At 40.5% G+C, this 19,742-nt stretch overlaps 1 protein-coding gene across 1 annotated transcript in view; it reads left to right on the top strand.

Moving 5' to 3' along the window:
• Positions 1-19,742, top strand: part of LOC126248611 (uncharacterized) — a 214,004-nt gene that overhangs the window by 91,837 nt on the left and 102,425 nt on the right. The window contains exon 3 of the mRNA XM_049949758.1: positions 16,484-16,591. The gene's annotated coding sequence lies outside the window, so the exon portion shown is untranslated. The remainder of the gene's footprint in view (positions 1-16,483; positions 16,592-19,742) is intronic.

The raw sequence follows: 19,742 nt of genomic DNA, 5'->3' as shown, positions 1-19,742 counted from the left end.
TTTTAGAAATATCTTTAAGGTGTGACTCATTAAGCTTATTGTACGGTGATCATTACAAGTTTTGGCATTAGCCTTTTTGGGTAATGTAACAAAGGTAGATGTCAACCAATCCCTAGGAATAATTCCCGAATTATAAATATCATTAAACAATTGTACAAATACATCTATATGGTCTATTCCTATGAGTTTCAGGATGTCATTTGGTATCTTATCCGGTCCAGGGGCTTTTCCTGTCTTCGATTTGTTGATAACATGTAATATTTCTTCTTTCGATATGCTTGGTCCTCGTTCTCCAATCATGTTATCATAAAATTTTTGATCTTTTCTTGTGTCTTCAAATAGTTCTTTGACATATTCTGTCCACCTGTCCAGTTTACCTTTAACATCAGGAATTATTTTGTCATTTTTATCTAACAATAAACTTGTACTTTTCTTTTTATTAAGTCCAGCTAAATCTTTAACTTTTTTGTGTAAGTTGAAACTATCATGTCTTGTTTCATAACTCTCAATTTCAGAGCATTGTTCCTTGTACCATTCTTCTTTTGCTCGCCGTGTTTCTTTTCGTATTTCTGCATGTAATCTTTTATACTCACTTACATCTCTATTTTTAAGTATTCTTCTTTGTTCCATCAATTGTAATATCTTCTCTGTCATCCACTTCTTTTTCATGTTGTCGTGTTTGGTCACCATTATGTTTTTACATGCATTATTTAATGTGTCTTTTATAAGTTCCCATTTGCCATCAATATCTTCTGTTTGATTATTCTTTATCCTAACTAATTCCTTATTAATCTCTTCAGAAGTCTTTTGTTTAGTCAAGGGGTCTCTTAGAATAGTTGTATTTATATAGTCCTTCTTTTGTTTCTTTTGTATGGCTTTCAGTTTCACATGGAACTTTGCTACTAAAAGGTTATGATCAGAAAATATATCAGCTCCCGGATATGTTTCCACACCATGAATAGAATTTTTGTACCTCTTGTTTATAAGTATGAAATCAATTTGATTTCTGCAAACTTCTTCATTACAGTCTCTTGGTGATTTCCAAGTATAAAGTCTTCGTTTAGGGAGTTTAAAAAATGTGTTTGTAATAGACAGATTGTTTTCCTGGCAAAATTGTGACAGCAAATCTCCTCTTTCATTTCTTGTTCCTAAACCAAAAGGTCCAATAAGATCACCTTCACTTCCTTCACCTATTTTGGCATTAAAATCTCCCATGATGATAATAATGTCTCTGCTTTTTGAGGTTCCTATTGCTTGTGTTAATTCTTCATAAAATTTTCCTATTTCTTCTTGTTCTTTGTCGGCTGTTGGAGCATAGATTTGGATTAAATTAATATTTGTTTGTTTCGTTTGTAAATGTAGACGGATTACTCTATCTGAGATTGGTAAAATGCTTTTGACAGATTTACTAGCATACTCATCTAAAATTATTCCTACCCCATTCCTGTGCTGGCTATCAGAATTTCCCGAGTAATATACTTTCATGTTGTCAATGGTCATTTCTCCTGAGTCAGGCCATCTTGTTTCACTTACACCCAAAATATTAATTTTTAGACGTTTCATTTCTTGTATAACATTATTTACTTTGCCTGGTTGGTATAATGATCTTACATTCCAAGTTGCTATTGTTGCATTATTTTTGTATTTACTTGTGGCATTGTTCAAGGCTCTCCCCCCCCCCCCCCCCCCGGAGATCCGAGTGGGGGAGTTGAAACTCCGGATAATTTGACATTGAACTCTGCCATGATGAGTTTTCCTGGGGATATCCATTGGATCTTTAATGCTGTGGTTTCCCGTTGCCTTCAGCATCCTATGCCGTTGACCACCCTTGGTGATTCTTCCGTCTTTAGGAGTGATTTCTCGCTCCAAGGACAAGAGGGTGCCCTTGCTCTACCAGCTCATCCGCCCTCTAGAAGGTCGTTGACTTAGTAGAGGGTTCTCCTTATCCCGGGAGAAACTCGGTCGCCAGAGCCTCGTTAGCGTAGCAGGGGATACCACGTGCCGGTGAGGTTGACATTTGTGTGGGAGAGGCTATTGGTGACGCATCCCCTAGCAGATGTTGTTAAAATCTGTACTACTCACTTTCCTATCATGCAGAAACGATTTGAGATATGGGATAGCATTCCAGAGGCGGTATGTACACTCCACTAAGCTAGCAGTGACTCCATTCTGTATCGGGTGTATTTTAATGGGAAAAAATATCTGATTCTGTAACCTCACAAACCATTTGTAACTTAAGAGTTATAAAGTGCTGCCTATAGCTACGAGTATTATTATTACTTCACTGAAGCATTCTAGAGACAATGTGCCATGACGAAACTACCGTTTCTCCTATATGGGAACAATATTGCGATATCAAGAAGCATATTAGGAGAAATTGGTGCGGAAGGAGCAGAAATTATTTCGAGGAAATACGAGACATCCATATAAAGCGGAATTGTCTGATATTAAACTGGACCACAAGCCTGGAATATTGCAATGGCTTCGCGTAGATAACTATTAGCTTGCACATCAGTCTAGTTACGAATGTAGCAGTTAAAAGACTCATAGAAGATTACTGTTTGTATTTTGACCAGCTGACGCAGGAGATAGGAATACATCATGACAAAGTTACGTATCGTTAATAACTCGAAAGTTACTGTGTTCGTGTAATGTTCCTGCTTACGAGGTAGAACGCAAGATGTTTCAATGTAATTTATCCTATCTGTGTATCAGAATTACGTGGTTTGCCTTAACTACAAAGTTTTTGCTATGTACAGTAGTCTGTACGACGATTTCATTTATTATGGCCTTTGGTGTGACGATTGCAACTCTGAATGGAAATATGACAATTACTGGTCAGTCATAACATATTTTCATCAGCATTTTGTATTGTATACCATATTTTCATTAACATTTTGTATTTTATACCGTTGAAATCTCATGAAACCTATAGTTAATTCAAACACAGGTGTAAAATTCGTAGAGGTATGTTCCATCGACGCAACTAAGGAACGACGGAAAAAAGACGATAGGTGTAAAAGCTGACAAGGCAGTCCACAAGTGATCAACAAACAAGATAACTCTTAATCTAAAAATGACTAATACCATGAACTTCTATACAAGTAAAAAGCCTAATACAACCACACTTAAAAGTACATAATGAGACAATAGTGTGTGTGTGTGTGTGTGTGTGTGTGTGTGTGTGTGTGTGTGTAACTAGCACAAAATTTGTAGGTATGTGTGCTGATCAGCAATTAAAATGGGATGAACATGTCTGAGTACTTGTAAAAAGAAACAACTAAGCATGTCACGCTCTACGAATATTAGCCACAGTGTGTAATAGCTCCTACCCAACATCATCTTTAGGACACATGTATTTATCATCAGCAGTTACAGTATAATGCCCTGGGTTGCAAATACTCAGAAGATGTGTAACATGTGTTCAAACTGCAAAAAGGGTCAAGTCATAAAAGAGGTCATTGGATCGAACTCTTTACAAATTAAGGTAATTCGACATTCTAAGCTAACGCAGCTTCCAAGCTACAATTTTTATACAGAAAAGCCTTGAACAATTTGTAGCAAACATCTCTATCCATTATCACCAGCCAGTGGTTGCTTGTACCTGGATAGAGAGAATAAAGTTTTTTTTACGTTTTATTAAGGAGTCGAGGTACACAATAAACTTCCCAAAGGTAATAAAAGTAAAGGAACGGTGTAAATTTAAATCATGTCTTCAGATGAACATACGAAAAAGTAGTCCTGACTCACAAGGGGAGGCAACGACGTTCGGGTCACGGCTTTACGCCAGACTTTGTATACTTTTAATGGAAATGCCGTGGTGCCTGGTAAAAGTCTTTCGAGTCTGACCCAAGCGCCTAAGTCATAAGAACAAAAATTGCTGATATTGAAGTCATCAACCTCTACAAACCCCCAACTCAGTCATGGAATGACTCTGCTATTTCCAACATACAACATCCTACAGTGATAATGGGCGATTTCAACAGCCACAGTACCCAGTGGGGATATAACAACATCAATGAGGATGGGGAGGGAGTAATGAAATGGGTGGACATAGAAGACGTCTTCTTGATCCATGATCTAAAGGATAAATGGACTTTCCACTCGGCTAGATGGAAAAGAGACTACAACCCCGATCTGTGCTTTGTTTCCAGAGACGCCAAAAAGCTACCATTACGCTGCAATAAACAGATCTTGCCTGATTTTCCTCGTAGCCAGCACAGGCCCGTCCTGCTACATGTAGGTATACAGATTCCAATAGTGAGATCACACCTAAACCTCGATGGAATTTTGGCAAAGCCAACTGGGAAGCCTTTACCGCCGAAATGGACCACAACATCCAATGGATCCCACCCGCATCGAAGAACTACAACCGCTTTGTGGGATTACTCCTAGCCATTGCCAAAAAACACATTCCCAGAGGCTACAGGAAAACTTATATTCCCGGCTGGAGCCAAGAATGCATAGACCTATATAATGCATATTCGCAAAAGAACGATCCCGAAATTGCGGACGAGCTTCTCCAATGCCTGGACTCAGCAAGACGAGAAAAGTGGCACACTCTCATGAAAAATATGGACTTCAAGCACTCCAGCAAGAAAGCCTGGTGCCTTCTTAAAAACCTAGGTGAAAGCTCCATTAAAACCTGTATGGGTGGCAACATACACCCCAAAGAGGTAGCAAACAGAATAATTAACCTTACGAGAAAAACACCACGCAGCAACAAGGATAAGACTATGAAAGTAAAGAAAGAACTGAGAACCAAGCTCCGACAATCCACACCCGACAACAATTTCTCAAAAACCTTTACCATCCTAGAGATCGCAGAAGCACTGAAAGAAATGAAAATGGGTAAAGCGGCTGGTTTAGATGAGGTCTACCCCGAGTTCTTACGGCACCTAGGAACTCGAGTTCTACTGTGGCTAACTCAGTTTTGCAATGATATCCAACGATCGGAAACACTACCACCACTATTTAAACAAACCAAGATCGTCGCCATTCTTAAGCCTGGCAAAGATGGAAAGCTCCCAGAGGACTATAGACCTATAGCTCTTCTAAGTGTATGCTACAAACTATTGGAGGGACTTATTCTCAACAGAATAAAACCCATTGCTGAGAATTTCATTCCTATTGAACAAGCCGGATTTAGACCCGGTCGGAGCTGCTGTGATCAAGTATTATCTCTTACCACACATATTGAGAGTGGATTTCAAAGGAAGAAAAAGACAGTCGCCGTGTTCATAGATCTATCGTCAGCATATGACACAGTGTGGAGGGAGGCAATGATTCTTAAACTCCAACGCATTATTCCTTGCAAGAAAACGGCTACCCTAATCAACAATATGCTTTCAAATAGATTTTTTGAAGTACACCTAGATGGAGAGATACGCAAGAAATATAGGTTAAATGATGGCCTGCCCCCCAAGGATCCGTGCTAGCTCCATTACTTTTTAATATATATACATCAGACCTACCAGAGACATCTTCTAAGAAGTTTATCTATGCAGACGATATTTCTCTCGCATATCAACATCAAGACTTCCACAATTCCGAAAGAATCATTGAGGAAGACCTTATCAAAATGGATGAATATTTCGAAACATAGAGGCTCAGATCTAATACTTCTAAAACCCGTCTCCTGTTTCCACCTCAACAACATACAGGCAAACTATGCACCCCACGTAGAGTTCAGAGGCCAGCTGCTTAACTACAATCCCCTCCCAAAGTATCTGGGAATTACATTGGACCGATCTCTGACGTACAAGGAGCACTTATACAAATGCGCAGCAAAAATCAAAACCAGAAATAATGTCCTACACAAACTCACTGGAAGTAGCTGAGGAGCAAGCGCCACAGTTCTCAGAACATCTGCTCTTGCACTAGTATATTCGGTGGCTGAATACTGCGCTCCGGTCTGGCTAAACAGCACTCATACAGCAACGGTGGACACCCAGCTAAACGACACCATGAGGCTCATCTCAGGCACTATTAAACCGACGCCCCACCAATGGCTCCCGGTACTGGCTAACATAGCCCCACCTCATCTAAGGCGAAGATCTGCACTGAAAAGGGAATGGCAAAAGTGCGCTAACAACCGTGACCTACCCTTACACGAAGACTGCAAGAATCCCAGCCACAGGCTCAAGTCCCGTAAGCCATCATGGAGATTAGGGCAACAGCTGATCGAGGACAATTATGATATCGACGAAGCCTGGCGTCGGGAATGGGATATGTCTAACCCTGATCACCTTAACTTAGTCTCGGACCCAAACGTACGGCCTGAGGGCTTCGGTCTTCCCAGAAAATCTTGGACAACTTTAAATCGTATCCGAACAGGCTATGGTAGATGTAATTACTGGAAGCACAAATGGGGACAGACTGACTCACCCAACTGGGACTGTGGGAATCCACAAACTCTAAATCATATCGCAATGGACTGCCCTACGAGGAGATTCCCTGGCACAATGCAGGAGCTGCACCTCCGGGAGGGAGATGCTTCTGGCTGGCTGAGGGACTTGGACATACAACCATGAGTCTGGTCTACTCTTCTCCTTCTGAAAAACCTATTACTAGATACTATTACTATAATTTCTATGTATTTTTGTGTATTACTTCCTTTTTTAGATCTAATAATTGTTTGTTGCCTGTAACATTGACCATTCATTGTTTTTATACGTTGTTTGTGTTACTACTTACTTACTGCTGTATTCTATTAGCCATACGAAATATATATTCGAGTTGACGCCACTTCGGCGACTTACGTGTCGAAGGGGATGAAATAATGATGATGATAAGGACAACACAACACCCAGTCCCCGAGCGGAGAAAATCTCCGACCCAGCCGGGAATCGAACCCGGGCCGTAAGGTATGACATTCCCTCGCGCTGACCACTTTTTTTATCGTTGGATTTGCTCGTTGCGGACGTCACGTGACATCCGTTAAAGTTAGTTTGTTGATCCTTCCACTCAGTTTTTTATTACAGAGGCCAACCAGCTCCCTGAAAGAACACGCTGAGGTACCGTGCCAGCGACCACTCAGTTACCAGGGGCGGACTACACTCTTAATAGTCCGTTGTAGGACAACATAATGTGCAAGTAGTAAAGCGTACTACGTAGGCGATTTCGAGAAAATCCCAAGATAAGTTTTACACGACAATAATGTACCGGTACGTTGAGACACTGGCCAAGAGCTGGTAAGCGTTAAAGCTCCGTAATTGGTGGATCGCAGGATCGAGTCCAGCTCATCCTTTTTTTTTAATTTGTGTTTTTTCAACACTAGTCAGATAATTTCGTATATATTACATTTGAAAGGCAATATGATGAAAAGATACGTGTATCTGCATAAACTTTACCGGCCGATGTGGCGGAGCGGTTCTACATGCTTCAGTCCGGAACCGCGCGACCGATTTCGGTCGCAGGTTCAAATCCTACCTCGGGCATGGATGTGTGTGATGTCCTTAGGATATTTAAGTTTAAGTAGTTCTAAGTTCTATGGGACTGATGACCTCAGATGTTAAGTCCCATAGTGCTCAGAGCCATTTGAACCATTTTTGCATAAACTTTTATTGAATTTTCAGTGTTATTTGGCCGTTTACTAACTTTTATTATTACAACAAATATTATGCGACTGTTATTTCTATAGGCAAATTAAAAACTTAATCAAGCGCCTTCGAACTTGTTCGTATTTGATTAACAACGAACGAGAAATTGCTTCTCGTGAAGAAGCTATTAAAGTACTTCGCCAATTTTCGGCGCACATATTTACGAAAATGTTGTGTTACGCATGGTTTGTATCCAAATAATCGGAAGAAAGAATTTTTTCAAAATGTCAACGGGCTTTGTGTTTCTTTAGAGACTCTGGAGAGTCCTTAGGGATGCGGGCAAATTGGATTCATCCGATGTAATACAAGTAGATGCTGACGATTAATCGTACATTACCCTCATATTGTGGCGTATTGTAACTCATCGTATTTTTTAATAAAGTTATTTACACCTCTATGTTTGGCTTGGTCTTTGCAGGCCTGTCCCACGTCCTTGAAACCTGCGTATGGAGATCAAAGCGTCGAGGTACGAAACAGTTCTCGGTACCTTACCCGATTTCAGGTGTAAGGGATTTCGGAAATCACGACAGGCAAACATTTTCAGGAAAGCTTAATGCGTTTAGTAGTTTACATATCGATAATTATAAATATAATAGTTGCTGTGGTAATAAAAATTAGCAAGCAACCAAATAAGATCGCAAATTTAATAAAAATTTACGCAAACATATGTGTCTTTTCATTATATTACCATTTAAATGCAACATACATGAAATAATATGGTCGGCTTGAAAAAATAGAAATGAAAAATATGAGCGGGATTCGCTCCACCTACACGGAGCTTGAACCACATGACCGCCGCCAGCTCTTGATGAGGGTCGCAACGTGCCTATACATCAGTGACGCGTAAAACTTCTCGTGCAATTATCACGAAATCGTCTAAGTAGTGCGCCTAACATCTGCACATTATGAGCTCCTAATGGCGTACTAAAAGTGTGCAAAGTTAGAACTAAATCTTTGCTTCGAACGTCGTGACTTTCAATTATCGATAAAAATTATTACAAATAAATCATCTTGTTAACTAATAAAGAACATCCCAAAGATGATGATGTGTATTCATTTACAAGCAACACAATATATGTGTAGTTTGTAAATTATTCCATGTAATCTAAAACCATAGGTGTAGTCTTACTTCATTCGTTTTGTGAGACTCAGGTGCTTGCTGTTCCTCTAATCTTACCTTCTGTAATTCAGCGATAAATAGTGTCCTTATATGAATTTCTTGGTAAGATATATAATTTTTTTTTCATTATTCTTGAATATCTCAGCTATTTTAGAACGATAACACCCATACAAAGAAATTTGTCTACTGATAAATGAACAAATAAATGAAATGCAAGAGACGCCTTGTTCTCATTTGAAGCGCTGATTATGCGGAAAATTTTAATTTATATGTTTATTCTTGTAATTGGTGCCAGGGAGACAAGTGCAGCTTTCGTAATGATGTAGCTGCTGGCACTTGTGAACCGTGGCTTGTCGTGCGCAAGCCCACGCGCATGCGCATTGTGAGCGTGCGGCACCCATTACTCGTACTATCCATTTTGACAACGTGATGGAGAGTCCGCTGCCGCGATCGATTTGTCTACTAACAGAAGCTTGTCACGATCGAATAATACGTCCTCCAGGTAGGATCGATTTTCTTATCGTACATTATATTCTCCACCACACAGCAGTGATACGCAAGATTGATTTCCACGTGTTAATGGCGCACGTCAACAGGTCTCGTTCCCCTTTTTCTAATTTTCACGTCACTAATAATCATGACTGCTCAAGGACAAATAATTAATTGCATCAGCTGATAACACTCTGACCTGTACTCAGTGGGAATGTTTACATCTACCGTGAGGATTTCCGCTTACGAAATAAGACAAGTATTGACGATGCTTAACCTGCTATCATCCTAAAGCCCAACGAATGAGTTGAACAGTGTTCATGGTTTGTGTTGACAAGGGTTTAAAAGAAAGCTGCTGATATCCTTGTAATTGCTATGTATCCGTGTGTATGGTTCGTTAAGTAACACCTGCAATCACATGCATCTGTGAATGGGAATGATTGCGAGGAAATGCTTTGTTCATGTAATTTAATAGGCAAGAGAGTGTAGAGGTGGTTAAATTGAAATCGATGATGATGATGGGACAGTGTTTGCGTTTTTTATGTTAAGAACAACTGCCACCAACTAGCTCGTGTAATTCAGGTATAAGTTACAGATACGAGATCTGTACTTGATTTGTGGGGTTTTCGTCGGAATTGGTTAATAGCACCCTCAGTGAAATTAACATTCTCTCTTATTTTCTTTGGTGAACAAGTATTTCCCGTGTGCTACCTACTCACAAGAAATGTAGTATAGACATCTGAGCCTAATCCTATCACCAATTGGTTATCTCCGCCTTGTATATATACGTTTTGATTATTGCCCGCTTTCTTCTTAAGTTGTGCGAAAAGCTAAATTTCAGCTTGTGGGCTACACCTATAACGGAGTTTTTCGAAAATAAATAAGTAACCTGGCAACCAGAAGCTAAGTCACCTGCAGTGGATGTAAAAAGTACTAAAATGCATAGGAAATTCGGATTTAGTATACAAATCACTGTGCTAATAACACGCAATGCAAATTTTAGACTCGTACTATTTATTTTTCACGTGAAGTAATAGTAAAACAAGCCGTCGTCCACTTCTCCCTCTCAAGTATTGGGACACTGATCATTTTCCCATAGATCGTACCCATGGATAAATTGTCAACATGGATCCACTATTTTTGGGAACTCGTGAGAGATGTTCCTGTATACAGACATTTTGACGTTGAAATCTGTGTGCACATTTAATATTGGTGTAGGTTAGCAACATACAGGTAAGGTTTTTTTCCGTGAATCATTTACGAAATATCGGGCATATCATTTTGATTGATAAAAGTAGTGAAAAAGGCACTGAAAACTACTATCAAAATATAAATTGCCAGTTTTGGTACATTTTACATAACAGTATGTAACATGTCAAATGTTTTATAAAGACATTCAATATGTTTGAACACGTTTACAATTATATGGGAAAGTAGGGAACTTGGGTTGCATTGGACAAGGATGGGACAAGTGATAGAAGGTGCCCTTTTCAGTAGTATTTGCTCATCATTAACTTTACTGACTAATGAAATCCACCTTAATTCTACAAATATCTTAATTTCATCATGCACAATGATCATAAAGAATTACTGTACTGAACACGAAAAAATTGTTCCATTATACTGTCAAATATATCTGCATGACGAAACCTTCAGTTACCAACAGGACAATCCGCTGTGTTCAAATAGTAAGTTATGCTGTAATTTACGTTCACTTTCACAGACAGTGACCTAGATTGCTACTTTATTCTTCTTCATACATAGGACTCACATCGTCGACTTGCTGCATATGCAGTTGCATCTGAAACAGAATATCAACAATTTCACGAGTGATTTTTGTTTATGTGATCAGACATATTTACTTCATATTTTTAACTCTACCCTATAAAATACCTGTCTACCCCCAATACCTTGATGTACGCTGGCAATGCGTTGTAAAGTATGTCACGTATTTACTCACTCCTCACAGACGGACCCACAGTTGTGTGTATTGTAGCCACAACTCAGTTTATAGATTTCCAGATCTCTTTGTATTTTTATATGTAATGCTAGGTACTGTAAGTACTCGTAATTTTTCCGGTAAGGGACTGCAGCGTTTCTTGTCGAGCTCTGTGGCAAGATTTAAATAGACCTTTTCTGTACGGATCGAATCCACACTGCGGATTAACAGAGGAGGTCGGTGTTCCGGGCAGCCTGGATGTTGTATCCCACATCTCACTAGGTGAATACTAGGCTGGCACCCAAATCGCGCCCTTGTTAGATGATCCACAAACATTTAGAATTCTTTCTCTCCCTTTCACAAGAATAACACCACACGCAGACAATTGGAGTACACACATTACGTCCCGTGGGGTAATGGTGTGGTTACAGGAAGGGCAGCCAGCCACCCTTTAAGTGAACTATGTTAAGTCCGTAACCGACCATGCCGACCCTGAACCGATGCGGGGCAAAAGTAGGAGAGGGGAAAAAAAAATTCAAATCGGAAGACATTGGGCTTGTCATTTGCTGTTTTACAGCGTTGTTCAGCCGTATATATGCTTAATATTATTGTCATTACAACGGTAAAATTGTTTTCCAAACCTAGTTTCTATTTTCTTGGATGAAATTTTATCTTCAGCATGTCAATAAACGACTTGTTTCCCAAATGAATATTTCAGTCTTCAGCGGGGTGCAGGCTGTTATTGAAACTTCCTGGCAGTAAAATGTGTGTTGGACCAGGACTCCCACGGTCTCGCCTTTCGTGGGCAATATTCTTAGAGACTGAGCTACCCCAAGCACGATTCACGACTCGTCTTCACAGCTTCAGTTCTGACAGTACGTGCGCAGACTGATTTGTCTACGCGAGACATCGTACAGTACGCCACGAAATGAGACTGATTGGGAGACTGCTGAAACGGAAAGAGTTATGTTTTCTATTATTGCTTCAACGAAATGCGGATGTCAGACTCCATCTGAACTGTTGCACTGCGGACTAACATGGAACCACCAGAGTTCTTTTGGTGCTAGTGGTATTGCATTGTATTCTCAGCGAGACTGGATGTCTCCCATCAGGGCCAAACATGTTAAGCTTCATTTCACCGCCAATAAGGACCCATTCCCAAAAAAATGGCTCTGAGCACTATGGGACTCAACTGCTGAGGTCATAAGTCCCCTAGAACTTAGAACTACTTAAACCTAACTAACCTAAGGACAACACACACATCCATGCCCGAGGCAGGATTCGAACCTGCGACCGTAGCGGTCGCGCGGTTCCAGACTGTAGCGCCAGAACCGCTCGGCCACCAGCGGCCGGCGGACCCATTCCCAGAAGCCTGCATTACGCAATTAGTATTTGTGACAGTTGCCAGCCGCTAATATAATTTAGTTATAGTTTTTATTTTTACTTGTTCACGCTACCTTTTTAGTCATCCGCGCTTGATTCGTTCTTGATGTGTACGCATCCATACCTGATACCATTATTAGTCTTTCGAGTAATTTAGCAGCTACTTACAGATCACTGATTTTGGACTCGTTTTTGACGGACTGCAGAATACGCCACCTACCTCACTCGGAGACTGTGGCCATACAAACTTGTTGTATTATTTAATGTTTCTGTTGCTGAAAAGCGCTATTACGTCACACACACTTGAATGTAGTCACCTGACAATCCGCGATGCTATTCCAATGGATTAGCATTTGCTCCGTTTTACATGTATCCGATTCGTTAAGGCCCATTTCGTGGCGCGCTGTATCAGCTCTCCCGTGGACAGTAGTAGTCTGAGCATTGATTTCCATTAATTACTCAAGTAACTGGTGTGGCAGTAATATTCCAAATCAGGACAGACAAGCGTAGTGTAAGCAGTCTCTTCAGTAGATTTGTTGTACCTTGTAAGTGTTTATCAACAAAACAGAGTTTTTGTTTCGCCTTCCTCACACGTTCTGCGTGTTGGTTCCGATTTACGTTGTTTGCAGTTTTAATCCCAGATCCTTAGTTAAGTCGACAATCATAAATTTTGCGTGATTGAATGGTTAACCGCAGTTTAGTGTTTTTTTTTTCCGTACTCATGTGGAGGACGTCGCACTTTTCATTGTCTCGGGTCAATTTATTGTAGCATCTAAGTTTTTCAGTGTGTACTCGTGTTGACTTTATATTTTTAAATATCTAAGTGTCAAAGCATATTCCACACTCATAAGAGCCGTGGCTGTAAAATGGGTCCATCTTAATCGAGAGTAACTTCAGAATGAGGTACTGGAGGAAGAAAGGCTTTGAGGCGGATCGTGGGTCGAGCTTGCAAGCTCAGTCGGCAGAGCGCTTGTCCGCGAAAGCCAAAGGTCCCGAGTTTGAGTCTCAGTCCGGCACACAGTTTAAATCCAGGAAGTTTCCGAGAGCAACTTCGCTAAAATCTCGACTCTAAGACTGGTTTCATCGCCTTGCTCTTTAAACTAAGCTTGGCTTTGTTGTCATCGAAACATAGGAAATTCTTTCGGGTAGAAAACTTGTAAATGAGTCGAAGTTCCACAGTTTGAAATGTGCGTTGAGTGTTATGGCGCGACCTACTGCGTTGATTCTGCGTGATGCGTGGGCTCGGGTCACAAGGGCTTTGGCCCACGAAACGATTACGACAAATATAAACAAAACACAACTTTCTACTTCTTAATTACTCTCTGTCAACGTCATACGCGGTTTTTGCAATACAGTGAGTCGTCGTATTCGAGGTTGTAACCTGTGGAGGGATAGAGAACTGGACATAATATACGACGGAAGTCACAGCCAGAGTTGAAATACATTCCAGCAGTGGCGTTAATAAAATATTTGTCATCTTACTGTGCGGTCATGTAGAACGGATAAAATTACGCGAAAATAGTCCTGTCATCATTCTAGATTTATTCAAAGACGGAAAAAAGAACAAGGAAGAACACGGTAAAGGTGGCATTTTTCCACTATGGCTGCATTTAATTAGACCTAAATAAATGCCGATACAGCCAAAGTGGAACAATGTCTCCTTCGTGGATATGGTACTACTATAAAGAAGATTATGCAATGCTGAAGTAATTTACGAACTATGGCTGTGACTACGTTATCCACATAACTAGGATACTGCCGTGGCAGTATCACTAGAATTTGCGGTGTCCATGGAGAATCGTATTTACAAAGTGTGTGTTGTAATAAAGTTTTGTGCCGTACACTGGCACAATTTCCGGTTAACCGTACCACTTAACACGCGTAGAATTTGTAATGGATGGCTATCGGAGTGACAGCGGCTAGGATTAAGAATCTGACTACTACTCCCCACATATTTCCGCGGAAACACAACGTGTGTGAAGTGAATCAATCCATTACCCAGGGTGCGATTTGTGCTTTTACCGGGGGGGGGGGGGAGGAGCGGGGGGGGATGTCTTACGGGGTTAGTAGAATTATATATGTTACTAGCTTGGACCGTGGCGTTACGCATGGTTAAACAGCTATTTATAAATAGATGTTAATGCCGAAACTCACTATTCACGCGTATGCACTATCAGAAAAGCCATCCCTTGTTGTATCTTTAAAAGTACATTATAGGTAAAGCTTATTTACAAAATCATCTACGTACAGGTATACGAGGGGAATTCAAAAAGTAGAGGCACATTTGTGAAAAGCTGTACTTATTCTGATGATAGAAAACTGAAACATATTAATAGTATTAATAGTAAGACTTATTAAAAACTTTCAGTGTTCGGCTCCACAAATTTAAATTATATGTAAAGTTTTACTCCAGTGCGTGGGAAATAAACATCCCAGGTTGGGATGCATAAACTATAACCAGAGGAGGGGATGGTCTGATGCAGAGGGGGGAAATCCCCCCCTGCAAATCGCACACTGCCATTACCAGACAATATAGAAACACCTGGATCCACAAAAAATAGAGACAATTATACATTGTATTGTCCATTCGTATAACGCCTGTTAAAAAGCATTCTATTTCAACCACACTGCAGAAAACGTCATTTTAAATTGCCAGTCTTGTGGAAAAGGATTTGCGAAAAAAGAATACGTTCATTCACGAAATCGTGTCAACACAATTACGCAGCACCCATATAAATCACGGAACGTAATTTTCATTGCCGGTACGGTACCTCTAAAAACATTTAGCCTACGTAGCTGACGGCTGACTACCATGCAGAGAGTTTTCCTCAGTGGAGCGACTGGAACGGGGTGCACTCAGCCTCGTGAGGCCAGCTGAGGAGCTACTCGACCGATTGGTAGCGGTTCCAAGGTCAGACCAGGTCGGAGCGTTGTGCTGACCACATGACCCTCCATACCGCATTCAGGGACGCCATTGGAGAAGTCTGACATGATGGTCGGTTGGGCCCGATTGCCCCGTCTATGCCCAGAAAGCAGAACTTAATGTTACTACTTCTAAAATCTGATTGTCATCTGTAATGGTGGAATGTTGCTGTGTCATTTAAATGTTCAGTAAGCTACACAGTGTACTGTAGCATAAAATATAGACTTTTAAAATGAATTTGTGAACAAAATTCTCTCTCACAAAAAACTGAAATAGTGTGCACTTTTCTAACAGGTACTGATTTAGGCAATAACTAATTGTTTGTTGTCCTAGGTAAAGTAATTTACATGGTAACCTCTCTATGAATGAAGCGAACGGGAAGTCCGTAATGCAGAATTAATTCTTATCCTGGAAACAACACAGAGGCAATGCATTACCAGATAACATTTTGGTACACACTCTAAGCATCACAATTATGAGCGTACCTTCACTCGTAGGCCTACACATTTGTCTCCGTCTACTTTAACCTGCTCCTCAGACCGATGAGCTACCAAAGATTCCCACTGCAGAATTCTGTTCAAACCAGGTCTTAAGGTGGCAAGCGTGTTGCCCTGCCCCCACGCCCTCCTGTGTGCTGTGATTTTGGTGCTGGATTTTGTATCTTGTTTTGAGTTTGAACCAATTCAGCCAGATATGTCTTATCACAACTGTAAGTCGTACCATGTATTATCTATTAATGTTCTTCAGTAACCACTCTGTAACAAACTTGTTTGTTTAATATAAATGGTGTATCCTGTTTAAAAATGGTAATACACATCAGCCTTGATTTGACTCAGCATTTCATGCTTTTGTCCTGAGATTCTGAGTTTTTCATGAGACAAAATTCAATCCAAGCTGAAACTAAAGTATCAGTTCAAAGTAGAGTATATTTTTGAATATGGGGAAAATTATTTTGTGTAAAACTGTTAAACTATTATTTGCAAACAGAAAACACAATTTTAATAATACTTTGTTCTCTTATGTTGCAGGCTCTGCGTGTACATGATGACACTTTGCAATTTAGGAGTTCCTAACCCCCACATCCTCTCTGTAAAATTATGGACCTATAGACATCACGCAGCTATGAGAACTTAGAGGTGAGCTATTTATGCAAGAAATACGTAAGTTTATTTAATCTATAATCAGGATATTTACATATGAAAACTGCCTAAATATAAGTAGAATGAGTTTTTGGATTGCTACATAGATTTTGATCTTCATTTCCTTTTCTTCCATTGTCTTTGTCGTCGTCGTCATCGTCATCATCATCGTCATCATCATCATCATCATCATCATCATCATCTTCTCTCTTTTAAAGATTTATCAAAGGGTATGGCTCCTCAGTTACATCAGGAATAAAGCAGTTTCACCATATGGCCTGTAATTTTTGAGGTATTTGTGTGGAGAAAATAGTTTTATATGGAACTGCCAAAAATTGCACTTTTTTGTTATCAGATTATTGAATTACAAACAAAGAAGTTGATGACTTTCATTAAGAATATCATATGAGGAATAGCTTCAAATGGAAGGTTTCAGCAAGTTTCCTATTTGTTGTTTCAAGGGAATTTGTCAGATCTTGTGTCAAGTCACTGTTTATAAAGTCTGTGTCATGCCCTTCATCTCCCAAGAAAGCATAAGGTGCACCACTTGGTACCTTTCCTGTCCAGTAGTGGTCAGTGTAGTAACTAGATTAAAATTTAAAAGTAAGTTAAAATTAATAAAATTCCATGAGATCATCTAAGCCAAAGGTAAATCATAACGAGATGATTCACTATCTAATTCACTGAAAATTTGTAAGAACATTTAAAAACAAAAAATAAACACAAAAATTAGGTAATACCAAAAATATTTTCACAGAATTACCCATGCATAAATGGTTTTCTGTCAAGTGTTGACTGAGTGAACCATCTGCTGTTCCCCAACTCGGTCATCCATCTTCCAGAACGGTGGCCCCAGTCAGAGTGTATGATCATGGTTTGCGTCCAGGCTCTTCTCTCTGGGCTTGAGGTTTTCCCTTTTCCGCCTCTTTTTTTTTTTTTTTTCCAGGCCCCTCTATGTATACCCCCTTGGTGTGTGCCCCACCCAGGCCTTTTGCTCGATCTGGCACAGAGCTCGAAGGACTGAGGTCTTCTGCTGCCGCTTTCTTTCAGTACTTGCCACGTTTCAAGGCTCTGACGTGGTCTATACCAACGGTTTGATGGTTGCTGGTCATGTCGGTTATGCTCTTACTCTGTGGGATCATTATAAACAACGATCATTGCCGGCTGGCTGCAGTGTTTCCACTGCCGAGCTGGTCGCCATCTCTTGCACCCTAGAGCATATATCCGCTCCTGTTCAGGTGAGTCCTTCATTATCTGTAGTGATTCCCTGAGCAGTTTACCGAGTTATCGACCAGTGTTTTCCTCGCTCTTGTCTGGTGATGGCTATCCAGGAGTCCATCCATACTCTTGCCCATTGTGGCCGCTCCGTCGTTTTTCTGTGGACCCCAGGTCATGTCGGCATCTCGGGTAATGAACGTGTTGACACGCTAGCCAATCAGGCTGTCAGTGCATCGGCCCTTGAGATCAGCCTTTTGGAGTGCGATCTTCAGTCAGTTTTGTGGCAGAAGGTCCTTGGTACCTGGGGTGACGGATGGCGCACTCTGCCTTCACTCAACAAACTTCAGGCCGTCAAGGAGACTGCCGGTGTATGGCGCTGCTCCTTGCGGGTCTCTCGCAAAGACTCTGTTGTACTCTGCTGGCTGCGCATTGGCCGCACCTGGATGATGCACGGGTTTTTATTGCACTGCAAGGACCCACCTCGCTGTCGTTTTGTTTTGGATTTGACGGTGGTTCACATTTTGTTGGACTGCCCGCTTTTAACTCCACTCAGGCAGACGTTTCGCTGACTGATACGCTTCCTGCACTTTTATCAGATGACGTTGCAATGGCAGCCTTAGTTTTGAGTTTTATTTGTGCAGGGGGGGGGGGGTTTCTCACTTGATCTAAGTGTGTGTCCTTTTTTTGTGTTGAGTCTGGCCTTTATCCTACAGTTTTAGATTGTGGTTTTTAGTGTGTCACTTGGTGGTTGGCTTTTCCTTTTTGTTTTCATGGTCGGTCAACCACTGTCACACTCTGTGTGTTTATAATTCCTTATGTCTGGTCTTTGTCTGTGTCTTTCTTGTCCTGTGTCGTCCATTGTCATCTCCGTTGTTTGTTTCTATTCTTTATGGGTGTTTAAAGTTTATGGGAAAAGGGACCGATGGCCCTTGTAGTCTGGTCCCTTCAATCCCACAAACCAACCAACCAATTATTCATTTGGTGTCCAGGCTACTGTGCAAGGATTCCATTAGAAGAATAATCAGGCTACCTTTCATCCCTCTGATGTCTATTTTGATGACAAAGTGTGTCAGGGTATTAGCATTCATATGGTCAGCAACTGTTCTGTCATAATACCATTGCTGTCCATGCCTTTCAAATGAAGTTGATAGCATATTTAAAGACAAATACTGAAAACATTAAGAACATTTACTGCTTTAGTGATGATTCACCTGCCCAATATAAGAATTTCAAAAGTTTCGTCAATTTATGCCTGCATGAAAAGGATTTTGGCATCAGTGCCAAATGGAATATTTTTTGGAGCAAGCCATGGTAAATTGCCTTGTGATGGCATTGGTGGAACAGCAAAAGGATTTGCAGCCTGTGCTAGTGTGCAGAGGGCCTTAGATAACCAAATATTGACTCCATATGATTTATTCAAATTCTGTGATGATAGTATTCCAGGCATAAAGCTTTATACGTACCAAAAGAAGAACTTGAAAAAAATCCACCCAGATCAAGAAAAAAAGGTTTACCATGGGACATACAGTATCTGGCACAAGAGAAAATCAATTAATTGTAATCAGCTTAGAGTAAGCAGAGTTTCCAATGACGCTACAGCATTCACAGTTAACACCTTCAAAGCAGATGAAGAAATTCCAGAAGTCTCAATTCCAAGTTTACAACCAGGACTGTATGTTAATTGTATGGATTGTTATTTTTGGTGGGTTGGGAGCGTGTGAAGTTTCGCATGAACACAAAGACGTCCTCTTCAGCTTTATGCACCCACACTGTCATGCTCGTTCCTTCCACTGGTCGACTGTTAAGAGATACCTGCTAGCTTCCTGAGTAACATATCTTCATGAGTTTAGAAGCCCCATCATTATCATCATCAAGACAACACAGTTATCCACAATCTGTAATTCACAAAATTGTAGAAGTGCTTAATGAA

This window comes from Schistocerca nitens, chromosome 3 (assembly GCF_023898315.1).
Source record: "Schistocerca nitens isolate TAMUIC-IGC-003100 chromosome 3, iqSchNite1.1, whole genome shotgun sequence".
Taxonomy (NCBI): domain Eukaryota; kingdom Metazoa; phylum Arthropoda; class Insecta; order Orthoptera; family Acrididae; genus Schistocerca; species Schistocerca nitens.
Note: the sequence above shows the minus strand (reverse complement) of the source record. Positions and strands in the feature narration are given on the sequence as shown.